Source organism: Ambystoma mexicanum, chromosome 12 (assembly GCF_040938575.1).
Source record: "Ambystoma mexicanum isolate Mex_15411 chromosome 12, UKY_AmexF1_1, whole genome shotgun sequence".
NCBI classification, from domain to species: domain Eukaryota; kingdom Metazoa; phylum Chordata; class Amphibia; order Caudata; family Ambystomatidae; genus Ambystoma; species Ambystoma mexicanum.
The window spans coordinates 58767911-58781645 of record NC_090936.1 but is presented as its reverse complement, the minus strand read 5'-3'; positions in this window follow the sequence as shown (position 1 = coordinate 58781645).

Below are 13735 nucleotides of genomic sequence, written 5' to 3'. Positions count from 1 at the left end.
CAACTACCGCTCTATTTCCATCACCCCCTTCCTGGGGAAGCTGCTGGAGAAGCTGGCAATGCCCCAACTCAACTCACTCAGTGAACTTGTTGGTGGTCTTCACGACCATAAATCTGAATTCTGAGCTTCCATAGGCACAGAAACTGCTCTTCTGAACACCCGTGAAGAACTGCTTGCATCACTGGATTCCAACTCCCCAGCTGCCCTCATCCTTCTCGATCGCTATTCTGCCTTTGACACAGTCAACCATTCTATCTTCATAGAAAGGCTCCATGATACCCTTGGTATCTCGGAACAGGCACTGGACTGGCTGACATCTTTCCTTACTGACCGCTCCTCCCAAGTTATCCGGGGCACCTTCTCCTCTCCTACTTCCTTCTCCAACTGTGGTGTCCCCCAGGGTTCTATCATCTCCCCATGGCTCTTTAACATCTACCTTGCTCTGCTTGCTTGCCTCATCTCCTCCTTCTCCTCCAACTTCTAGTGTTATACAGATGACACACCACTGTTTTTCAAACTTCTTGCTGACCCTCTTGCACCCTCCATCATCCCTGACTGCCTATCTGCCATCCAGTCCTGATACACATCCAACAATCTTTGTCTCAATACCTGTAAAACGGAGATCCTTCGCATTGGGACCGCTGCTCCCGCCTTCTTCCCTTCACTCTGGCCTTCCTCCTTAGGCTCTTTCCCTGATCCTTCTTCTGAAGCCAAAAACCTTGGAGTCATCTTCGACTCCTCTCTCTCCTTCCTCCCTCACACTCAGGACATTGCCAAGAAGTCCCAGCTTCATTTTCCTCTGCAAAGGAATTCTCCCTTTTCTCACTTTCTCCCAGAGGCTCAATGTTACACGAGCCCTGGTTCTCTCTAGGCTTGACTATTGCAATAGCCTCCTTCTTAATCTACCATCTTCCACTCTGTGAACCCTCAAGCTAGTCCAGAATAGGGCAGCAAGACGTATCCGTGTCCTGAAGCCCAGGGACTGCATCTCTCCTGCCCTAAAAAGTCTCCATTGGCTCCTGGTTGCTACGCGACTTAAATTCAAATCCCTCTGCATCATCCACAAGCCTGCCTGGGCCCGGGGACCACACTATCTTCAACTTTATCTCACTAAATACTAATCCTCTAGACCTCTACGTTCCTCTCGCACCAACTCTTTGTGTGTAAAGTGTTTTGCTAAACAAAGGGTAGGTGGTTGTTCGCTTTCCTCAGCTGGCTCCCTCCTATGGAACAACCTCCCCCTGCCTCTGAGTCTTGAGCAGGACTTTCTTAAATTCTCTTTGCCTCCTCCGTCCCCTCCACTCTCCTCAGCTGATCCCACAGTTGCTGTGATTGGTGTCCGGCGCCCTTATGCACCCTTGGGACCACTGTCCTCCCATACCCAATCTAACAGCTCCTGTCTACCCTCAGCATTTGCATTGTCACACCCTCCACCCTGGCGGTTCGCACTTGCACCTAACGTGGCTCCAGGCCATGTAGCACTAACAATCCTACCCCCTCTTCCCTCTCCCTTGCTGCACTTGCACGTTATGAATACTTCCAGGGCATAGTATGTTTGCCCTTTTTCCTCCCACTGCTCTTAAATATTGTGTTTTATGATGTGTTTTTACTTCTTTGTTCCCTCCCTTCGCCCTGTGGGCGCTTTGAAACAGTAGTTTACTTGCTGTATAAGAGCCTAATAAGCAAACAATAAATAAATAAATACCATCCAAGACGGGGCAAGAACTGAACTATCCGACAAGGGTTTGGGAAAATTGAGACAATAAAAGAGGTTGAAAGCCTGAAGACCCCAAGAGAGGCTAAAATAGAAAATAGCCCAAGTGGGGCTGAGAGAGCGAAGACCGCCAGAGGGAGTAGAGACCCCAAAGCCCCAGGGAGGGGCTGAAACCAAGAGTTACATATCAAGTTAGGAGAGGCCTGACCTGCCAAGGACATTTGAAGGATTTTTGTTGAAACCCGAACCAAACCACAAGGCCAAAGGCATAGAGACATTTATTTCTCAGTGTGCCACGGGCAGGAGCCCTTGAACAACTTATCCACAATGCAAGGCATAAATTTGTTTTCAAAAATTGATTAGCAGAGTTTGCTAATGAAAATATTTTTGATTAGCAATTTTGTACTAATATGGTTAATATAAGAAGTTATTTGTACCCAAGCAGCAGTGTTGCATATTGCTGAAGTAAGACATTGGCGAGAGGAGTGAGGCCTTGCAAATTCTTTAAACTTCAGCTAGACTTGCAGGTCGTGTGACTTAGTTTACCTATTCAACCTAAGAAAAATGCACTTGACCGATGGCAACAAATTTAAAATGCCATTTCTGTAAAATGGTGCATGTCACTACAAACCCACTTTATTTTGCACACTGCTGCCACCCAGAAGCCAGCCGTGCACAGTGAAACTTTTATTTAACATTTACTGTAAAGTAAATGTTAAATAAAAGTTTAAAACATGGCTTGTGAAATGCTACGTGCCCTTCATAAAATCTACTCGACTATGCAAGTGGGTAAAAAGACTTGGCAAGCCATCTTTGAGTGTCTGCAAAATGTAAAACGTTTGATGCATGAATGTACACACATATATATGATAAAAAGGCTCTGAAAACTGCTTGGCCAGCTGTCTCCTGCAGGTGGTTATATATAACATCACTATAATCATAAATGTGAGAAACCTGAAGGTGTCTCCACGACTAGTCCCCGGGGGTTTGTCATCCAGGTGGCCAGGACATGGCCATCACTATTGGATCCAGTTCCTGGGAGAGGATCACCTGGATGGGGGGGGCTCCTCAGGGAGTGGAAGTGGCACACCGATGGGTGAGACGCAGTATCCCCCTTCTTCCAACAACTTTCCCTAACCTACCATGAAGGATACACCACACACTTTGCCCCCCTTTTTTCGAACGCGAACACTTTCGCATATTAGGATGGATGATGGACTAACACTCGATCCATTTACCTGACATGTCCCAACACCAGGGTCAGGCAAAGTCAGGCAATTGACGAGAACAGTACACACCTGACGGCACTTTCCCTTCCCCCACAGGGATAAAAGGTGGAGCACAAGAGCACAAGACGAGCAAGGCAGACCGCACGTTGGGAAAGCTAACTCAGCATGGCAGTTTAAGAGGAGGAGAAATCGGCGTATACAGAGAAGTTGACAAGGAGAGAAGCGGCCTTGCCCTTTTCGACCAAGGCCCTTGAAACCTCAGCAGAAGGAATCGTAAAACCGCGAACAATAGCCAGCGTGTGTTGCAGCAGATGTCAACAGTGCACGAGACCCTCCTCTACTGATAACCAAGCCGGTGAGAGATGCTTGTCTCCATGGTACCAACCGTGACTCCAAGAGAAAGAAAGCCAGGCGGTTCATCACAGCCGGTGAGTCAAGGGGAGAGTCGATAAGAAACCGAACTGTGTTGATTGAAAAAAAGTAGCAAACAGCTAATTGAACTCTGAAAGCATAAAGAGCGATTGATGTAAAAGGGGGAAAACAAGCAATAGAGGAGTCCAGCACCACTTGGATGCTCACTCAGGAAACTCTGGGCGATTACCAGATTGTTGAAAATACCATAACCAGAAGGCCTTGGGAAAGGCGAGAAGGGAGTCAAAGTGGTCATGCAGGGGTCTTGTAAAATCCTCTGCACAGTTGAAAGTCTTTGACCGACAGATGATTGTGAAGCTAAGGGAAGTGAATCCTGCATTGTAAGAGTTGAATGAAAAAGGTGCGATTGACAGATTGGCAAGAGCAAACCCGAACGAGGGATGCCGATAAAGAGGGCAAAGTCTAAAGTCCTGAAACACAGTGTGTTGACAAGAGTGAACCCGATCAAGGGATGTCCACAGTGAACTGTACAAAAGGACATTAAAATTTGTGAATTTCACAAAGAAGATTGTGCTGAAAGCCATAGTGAACCCGGCGGAGGGAGGCTAACAATTGAGAAGGGTCCGAGCCCGCAAGAGGGCGACTCATGGGTGGAAAAAGGCATCCCCCAATTTATATGTGAAAAGGAACTCTTTGTTTACTATTTGAATACATCAGGGCCATAGCGGCAAGAGACTTTTTAATAGAAAAGAGTCTTAACCACGGTAAGCCCTGATTGCTAAAAGCAGAACGGATAGCTCATGCTGGGAAAGCTTAAGCGTGTGCTGTGCTTTAAAGTCCCACCTTGTCCCGTGCTGAAAACGCGGCGAAGGGAGACCCCAAGTGCCACATCCTGACTTATTATTTATCAAGACTTCCGTCTTTCTTAAGAACATTATCCCACACTACTTTTTGTATTTAGAGTAAGGATTGGTAATAGGTTTTTCTTAGTATAGGCCCTTTTATTTGACAAGACGCCACTAGGACTGGCTTATTATTATTTGATGGTCGAAGCTAGCTCCCATCTTAGATTTAGGTTTAGATCAGGCGTTTTTCCACCTTGTAGTTTAATAAACACCCTCGAACTGTGATCACTGGTATCTGTCTTTACTGTTGCCACCATGAGTTCCTTACATAAACCAAAGCGAGCTCAGGAGGCTAACTACAGTGTTTGGTATAGCAGTACATCTATAGATGTACAGACCGGATGGAACTATTGATCACTTCTTTGTCTAAGCATCTAGTTCACTTTGCGTATTCATTATGTAAGAGGAGAGAAAGAGACTAAGCAGAGTAGATTGTGAAGCAGGCAGAGAACTGGGCAAACTAGGTGGAATATTGCAGTTTGTGGTCATCTCACTTTCAGGGTACCTTGTATAAAGCAACAGGGTGATAAGACAGAATGTCAAGGAGTATGGGTTCGCTCATGGGTCGAGCACCAATTGGAAGGTGAATGCAACCTACAGGTTACAGAACTAGGTTTGCCATCAAAAGCATTTGATCAAAGGATCATGTACATTTTCAAAAGTGTTCACTCGTCAATATGATGCATCTTCCCCAACAAAATGACATATAGTTGGTACTATGAAATTTAGATTTAGATACACTAACCTAAACTTTACTGTAAAGCATTGAGAGGATGCAGTATCAATACTGTAATAATGCATTATGTAACAACGTACATTTTAGGAAGGGAATTGCAGGACTGTATTTAAAAAAAGAATATATAAAGTTGACAAATACTGGTCTTAGCCAGACAGGATAGAATGCTTAATAAAAGTATCATCCCGATTACTTCTGGTTTGCAATTATTTGAAAAAGAAAAGGGTAGTCTTGCATAGCACTTCCACACATGCCATGGGCACTTAAGCATGGAGTAGAGGATTAATGCTGCACTTTCTCACCATTCGCAGTTGAAGTGAACAGAGAAAAGAGGGTGAAGAGAGCAGCAAGGGCAAGAGAGGAATGCAGGGCAAGCTGCGCTTTCATTGAAGAGGGCAACTTAAATAGCTAACTTTGCTACACAAGTGTCCATTTGCTCAGCTAACCTACAGAATACATAGCAAATTGCTACGCGACACTGCTTATTTTATGCCTTGCAATGGAACTGTGAATAGAGCAACCTCGAATTACGACCTAATATTAAGTTGGAACAATACAGTGTGGCTCCAAAACCAGTTAGTTGGGCAGGAAGTTCTTCACCATTTTTGTGTATATCTGTGTTTCCTTGTAGTGGTATGTTTGGATCAGGCTAGATAGGTTTCTGGACAGAGGACTGCTTTACTTCGTACAAACTCCTGACATGCAAAGTTTTGGACTCTTTCCTTTTCTGGACGGAGGACTGCTTTACTTTGTACGACCTCCTGACGTGGACCCTTTTGGACACTTTCCTTTTCTGTCAATTAGGGAATAGATTGATAGGGATCAAAGCAGGGTTTTACACTGAAATAACAGGTGTTTCTTTACCTCAAAGAGCTGTCTGCCTCCTGATTCTAACCTACCACACATCTAGACAGAGACTAAATTGAAGATGTGTAAGAGGAACATACATAGCCAGAAGGAGAGGAGTTTCACTAACATGAGTGGAAGGAAAACCATCAAAGGGGGGAAAGGAGAGTGGGAAAGACCAAATGGAAAGAGGGAGAGACAGAGAGGAGGCAGACAAAGAAGTGGTGAAGAGAAAAGAACCCCTTAAAAGGAAAGAAGGGGGCAGGTACTGGGTCAGAAGTAAAAGGAGTAGAGGTCTATAAGATCTGTGCCAGGAGGCCGCTCCTAAGCTGACAGAGCGAAGCTGGATCAAGGGCCAATGTTACACTGGTGATAAGGGTCTAGGGGACGAGGCCACTATACTAGTCCAATGTTGAAAGGTCTATTTCCAAGGCTAAGGGCCTTGTTATGAGCTGGGCCTTAGCCCTCAAATGTGTCAGTAACACTATTACTACCACATTTAAGGGTTGGCCCAATTATGAGTCGGGCGGTAAGTGGGAGTTTTACCTCCAGCTTTTTGCTAGAGATAAAAATGTACCCTTACCGCCGGTTTTGGCTGTTTTCGGCGCTATTACTGCCAGCGCAATTACCGCCGGCGGTAATAGCACCCCAAATCCCATTGGGTCCAATAATGGCGAATGGGAACTTACCTATGTACCGATTAGCGGTAACGCTATTTGCACTGGTGGTATTGTAACAGTTTATTGAAATGCCACCCTCAACACTGCAAGTTCCTTCCCTTTCCACTCGCGTGGTCATGCAACAAACTGTTTAACAGATTCTCTTTTTTAGTCCCATCTCAGACACATATCGTGCCCTTTGGATCCCTCTCCCCTGAGCTAACAATGAGCCAAGAACCAGTCTGGTGCACGGGAAATATATTGGTATTTATTAACATTAAAAGTAATGGAAATTAGCACAAACATGTCAAAACACAACACTTTATCCATTGCGCAACACAATCAACTTCTCTCAGCATAAATAAATCACAAAAGTGAGTTAAAAAGAACACAATCACAATTCTTACTTTCTGCAAATTTCACTTCACGAAATAATTGCACTGATCAATAACAAAGGCACTTATGTAATGTTGTGCAATTTTGATTTTCCTGGAGGCTTAAAAAGGTAGCAGTAGGATTTCAAGATTGGTATAAATACTCTGGCAATTATAATTTTGCCCACACTTTTGGTTTAAAATAAACACAGGGTGATTTATCTCTTTGTTTTTCAGAGCCCCCCCTTGCTTTGGTCTAGGTTGGGAAGTAAGACAGAAAAATTGGAATGCTTTGGGAAACTTTGTATTTCAGACCCCTCTTACTGAAGCTGGAGAAAAAGGTTGGACTGATTTAAGAACAAAGACACCCCTCTTCCTTAAAGAAGTCGGTGTCAGCTGGACAACAAGGATTACACAATTAAATTATAGGCTATAGTTTTAAGCGCACACAGGGAAGTGAGCTTTGTTAATTTCGAATTGTAACAAAATTCACCCTGTAGTGTACATACAAATGGGTAATTAATTAAACTTATGTTTTGGTTAAATAGGCTAAGGATCTACACAGCCCCCCCACCCACCCACTATAAAGGGAAAGGATTCAAGGCAGACTCCCCCACCTTTTGGTTTCCCAGGGCTCAGTTCTACGTACATAGCAAGCCTATGTTTAAGGTTCAGGAAAGCCGCTGCATCTCAGAACACTCTGGAAAGATAGGGCAGGGGTCTGGTCACTCCACTCTCAAAATGGCCAACTGTTCTCCACCATAAGACCCCGTTAGCTTTGAGGCCTTCATAGAAATAGACAGCTCCAGCCAGATACACTCTCAGCAATCTCCTCTGGTGTCTCCTTACGGCAGCCTTCCTGATCACCTGTCTCTTCTCTATGTGACCTAGCAGTTCGGGCTGGACTGCCCCTTTTGGGGTGGGACCAAGCCTGATTTGCATATGGTTTTTCCCCTTCTGTAATGGCTTGGCAGGCGAAGAACGATGGTCTGGAGGGTTGCCCAGAGCAATGCCAGGGGTTAAGATTCAGTCTAAATCTTCCAGCCATCACCTCTTTGTTTTTGCTTTGTCACCCCCAGTGGGACGGGTATACCCAGACGTGGGTGCCGTGCCTGCTGGGCCTAGAGACCCAAGCTACTCCTCACTGATGAGGCCCAACAAGGCCGAAACATGTCTGGGATGCTTGTGGTCTCTTGCAGAAGGGATGTGACCTAGCAGTTCGGGCTGGACTGCCCCTTTTGGGGTGGGACCAAGCCTGATTTGCATATGGTTTTTCCCCTTCTGCAATGGCTTGGCAGGCGAAGAACGATGGTCTGGAGGGTTGTCCAGAGCTGTGCCAGTGGTTAGGATTCATTCTAAATCTTCCAGCCATCACCTCTTTGTTTTTGTCTTCTCTCTGTCCTCCTGTCTTTCTCCTTTTTCTCTCTGTCCCCCTTATATAATAGCAATGACACCACCAATTTTACAATCTCGGGGAAGTACCCTGGAATAATCCCTGCACTAGAATTGGACAGTTACCCTTCTTTCTCCTCCCAAACCCAGCTTCCAAGTCAGGATTGTATTAGGGGTCTGGCGCAATATATGGCAATACCCGCTTGTAAATGTCATTTGTTCTCCTCTCAATATTTTGGCAAAAACGAGTTATGTATCACAACTTCATAATTCTATTAGCAACTGCCATACTAAACACATTTTCTGTTTCAGCTAATCATGGGGAATTAGATAAGCCGACCACCAAATCTGTATCATGTAGGATGGCCATGTGGCAATTTTCTGCCGTTTCCATAATAAGCACAACAGTTATGAATATGTAAATTATTAAGCATATCCCTGATTTCATTTTCCACCCGCTCACCAACTCTCACATTTGGAACATGTTCAGATCAGCCAGAAACCTAGTTTAACCGGCCATTACACTTCTCAGAGTCACAGATATATATATTTTATATCCCCAAAATCGCCTGCAAATTACATTAAAAATGTTAAATAGATGAAATCCATCCTCCTTATGATTACAAAGGCTGAGAAAAGGGCCTAAAGGATAATAGTCCTTTTAATTTAATTGTGAATTTTCATGTGGGACAAATGGTCCTGCTCCTGCTTCCGGCCATTTGTTTTCACTGGGTCAGCCTGTGCCCACAGTTTTTTTTTCAATTTTTACCGGGATACCGCCAGACTCCTGATGAGGCCCTAAATGAGGAAACACTATAATACTGTAGGGTTCAACTTTTATGTACTGTCTGATAACTGACCATCCTGATGACCTAAATGTACGGGCCCCTGGTAGCGGAATTCAGAAGCACCAGCGTGAGAGTCTGATGACCCCTGTCCAAGCCAAGAATTACAAAGGGCCAAGAAAAAAAGTATTTCATCCGCTCGTGGAGGTACCTATGATATGATGAAACGTGCTTTTACGAAGTCCCTGCAACGTGAGCTAAGTCTCCAGAGGCAGATTCATAGAGCTTTCGCATGGGTCCTCAAATGGGCTGTTGTCACGTGTTAGTAGCATTATTGAGCCTGCCCTCCTAGGAGATGGAACAGGGGGTGGGGGGAAAGAAGGTTGTAATCTGCCGAGCTGCTGAAGCAACACCAAATGCATCCATTATTGCTTAACGCCTCAGTAGCTGTTCCATTCCTGAGCCGGTGCCTCTGAAATTATGCTTTGCGATTCATATGGTCTCTTCCCCAGCTCCCCCTCCAAGCATATTCTATGAGGGTCACTTTAAATACTGCAGAATGCAAAAGTGAAGCGTAAAACAAGGCGGTAGCCATTTACGCCTTACTTTTACACTCCGCTGCATCTTCATGCCCGAATAAAGTGTAGGAGGGGAACAAAGATTTTACATCTCGGGTTTGCATGTGGTGCTTATTTTTTTTCCAAAACTGAGTGCAACTGTGAAGAGTAAAAGCGATTTTGACTGCTTCTGTTCTTCATAATTACTCTCTGTTTTTATAAATGTTTAAAAGTTGCATGCAGGAGACCCAACGGCACGTACGAGCTACCATTGGGGGTCCTCCCCTGCATGCAATTTACATTTTATTTATGGGGTCATTATACAGCCTGGAAACTGCACCTGGGTGGTAGCAGCGCGCGGTATACACCAACATAACTTAACATAAATGCTATGTGCATGCAGGTAACCGCCAACACTTGCTCTCACGCGTTGCTTGTCCCCTGCATGCAGTTTTCAACACTCACAAAGAAAGTGCAAACTTGATGATTAAATAAAGGCAAAATCGCCTTTACTCTCATAATGCATGGCAACAGGCATTTTATAATGGATTCCTACAGCATCTGCCACCCATTTAGAAGGTGTAAATGCAAAGCGAATTCCATGAGGAATCCACAGGGTTTATGTAAAAATAGGTGCTCTTCCAAGACAGAGGAGAAAGCAAAGCAACTATGTTTTGCTGCCCTCTGACTCCCTGGAAAGGCATGCAAATGAGATGGAGTGAAAATGAAAGTGTAACGGCATTGCACCTTGCTTTTAAGCATGCAAAGTGACCCCCCCTATGAAGCTCATGTTTATTAAATTAGTGATTTTGCAGCAGGGAGCCGTTACATGTTGACATACATGTAGGGTGCTCCCCGCCGCCAAATCTTTGTCATTTGCACGGCGGAGTGCAAAAGTGCACAGCAAAGGGCGGCACACACCTGTGTACATCGCCTTTTGCCCTGCATTTTTGCACTCGCCGTGCAAAGTGAGTAAATGCTGTCCAGCAGTCTCACATGTAGGGCAGCGTTTAATTGTAAGCATGTCAGGCAGCATGTACAATGGATCCGTATGGGGTGCGGCGTCTTTATGCTGGGGCATACAGCAGGCAGACCGTAAAGGGTTACCTAGCCAAATCCATGCTGGGACATTTGTATGACAGAGAGGAAGGGAGGCAGCGGAAACGCTACTTGTGGCCCGCCACACAAATGCATGAAAATATGACGTGGCGTAAATGGAAGCACAGGTTTATAGTAAACGTTGTAAATCACTGTGAAAGTAAATAAGCATTGGCTAAGCAAAGAGTGTGGGCTTTTTTTGATGGGATGGAACAAGAATTTTCAAGGCATTGTCATAATGGCCATGGGGTGGCAACAAGTGAAAAATGGGATTAGTGCCCGGGTATATGATAGGAGTACCTGGCAAAGGCATATCTAATGGCAACACAAGAGGCAACACCTCTGCTGTTGCCAATGCCTACTTCTAACTTAAGTGGCTGAAGGCACACTTGGTTGAAACATTTGTATGACACCGATAGCTGGTTCAAGGTGCAATAATGACAGTACCTTTCAGAAGATTGATTAGAATAACATTGCCATCTTCTTAAGGAGGAAGCGAGGAGTGGAGACATTGGGTTGGGACGGCCACAGGGAAAACGCATGGCCATTGCTGGTCACTGGGGGCCATTGCTGGTCAATGGGAGGGGGCGAAAAGCCAACCACACCACACCACAGGCTGGGTGTCCATCCACCTATCTTCACCCCCCTTTCCAAAGATTTCGGCTTATAGCCAAAATTAAAGATTGAAAAACTTAAAAGTAAAAATCCCACGTGCATTAGTAGGTCGTTTTCAATGAAATACAAGTAACTAGCATATGTGTGCATGGTGCGTTAAAATGAGTCAGGCTTTCCTGGCTTCAAGTGGGCACGGTGCAGTGCTGGCAAGGCTAACAGACCCACCCTAGCCTGGCAGTAACCCACCCACCCGGGCTGCCTGTGTGGAAAAGCAGGTACCACAGATCTTAACCCCCCTGCTCTTACCGTGCAGTGGCGGCGGCCGCGGCCTCCGGGCCCGTTGCTGAGGTGCGTCGTGCACCGCCTGAGCCTCGCCTGGTACCTCAGCGCCGTGCGCCGCACCTCAGAGGCCTGCGCCAGCAGGGCGTGCTCCCTCCTGCCCCCTTCTTCCCGCTCCGGGGCGGCGCCCCTGCCCTGCACCTCTGGCCCCGGGGCGCGCCCGCGCTGGCAGCTCTGAGGGCCCTCCAGGTGCAGCGCCTGTTGCCGGCAGCCCGGGAGTGGGTACGCGGCGGGCGCGCAATCACACACCTGGGCCGGCTCCCCGGCCAGGGGCTGCACCTGGGCGCGCAGCCTGCCACGGGGGTCCGGCTCCAGGAGCTCGGCGAAGCCTTCCAGCTCGGAGCCCATGCGGCTGAACAAGTCCGGGGAAGTTTCCTGCTTCAGGCCCCCGAAGCTCAATGCACCGCTGAGCGAGCAGCTCAGGGCAGAGGCGCTGCACTCCAGGAGGGGCCGCGGGGCGGGGCGGGCCGGGCCCTCCCCCCCCCGTGTTAGTGCCCCTCCAGTTATGTTGTAATAAAGCTAAGATCCATTCATTCATGTTCTTGCGCTGCCAGCAGCAGTTATCAGAAATGTGTGCGTGCTGTTTGTGTATAAAGAAAAAACACGAGGCATGGCTGAACGGCATATGCCACCATTACCCTAAACAACTCAATTGTATATCCCCGTTTTACTAGTGTAGAAACATTTTTTCAGGCTGCCAGTGCCAAACAATATATCACAGTGTCACTATTGCAAAACTATGTTCAAGGTTGCTGCGCCCAATATACCAGCCTACCACTGGCGGAACACATTAGAATTCTGATCGTGTCCAGTATATGCCAGCAGGAACTGTAAACCCACATTTTAATGCTGGCTGCACCTGATATGTTTCAATATTGCCACTGTAAGAACACATACTGTTTGCTGTAACCAATATGTGCCGGCATCCCACTATTAAAACACATGTCCGTGCTTGCTGCACCCACGATACACCTATACTACACCGAAAGACATGTTCATATTGGCTCTGGTGTAGTTTTGACAAAATTGCTACTTGAACACATTTTCATGATATCTTTCCTCAATATATACAAGCATATGCCTGTAAGAATACTTTGTCATGCTGTTTGTGCAAAATATAAGCCAGTATTACCATAGTAAAGATTTGGTTCTTTCATTTTTCCAATTTTTGAACGCCGCTCATAAAAAAAAGACTTATTTCAGTCTATTTTGTGCGGCTCTCAACAAGCCGTAAAAGGACATGGCAAGTTTTTTTTATTTTTTATTCAGGGGTGTTTCACCCCCTGGTACCCCTTTCCTCCTTGCGACCCCGCTCCCCCACCACATATACACGCGAACGGACAAAAACGTTCATTTCCCCCTCACCCTTACCCTTACCCTTCTCAACCATTTATTTTCACACTCACACACACACCTTATACTCCCACAGATCCTCCTCTGGGTCTCGCTGTGCCTGTCAGCCTCTGCGACACAGGAGCTGACAGTTCGATTTAGAAAGGCCACTCTGCATGATCACAGCACAGTCTTTTTCTAAATCAATCAATCTTTTTCTAATCGATTTTTAGAAAACTGCTTTTTCACTTATTACCAAACATTTTCATGCAAGCTCTGTCAATATCTGCCAATATTGCCATGGTAAGGGCCAATTTCGAGATTGCTTGTGCTCAATATATGCCAGTATGTATGGCCTGGCCAATGTATGCCATTTGTACCATTGTAAAACCATTGTTGTACCCCCTTTGTCCAATAGATACCTTCATGCCACTGAAAAAACACATTTTAATGCTTGCTGTACCCAATATTAGTGTGACACTGTAAGAGACAAAAGTCAGGTTGGTTGGGCTCAATGTATGCCTGAATACCACTTACATAACATATTTTCTTGTTCACAATATATTTAAAATATATGGCAGTATTGCCACTGTAAAGGTATGTTTGTGCTGGTTATGCCCAATATAACAACTGCCTAATTACAAGCAAAGTAAGACATGGTAATTAATGCCAGTGTTTATGTCGTTTCAGAGAAGGTGTAAGAGTCGCTCAGGAATAACAATCTTACGAGGTTACCTAAAAGGCTGCGCAGATGGCTACGTGCGCTAGAGTGGGAGTCCACG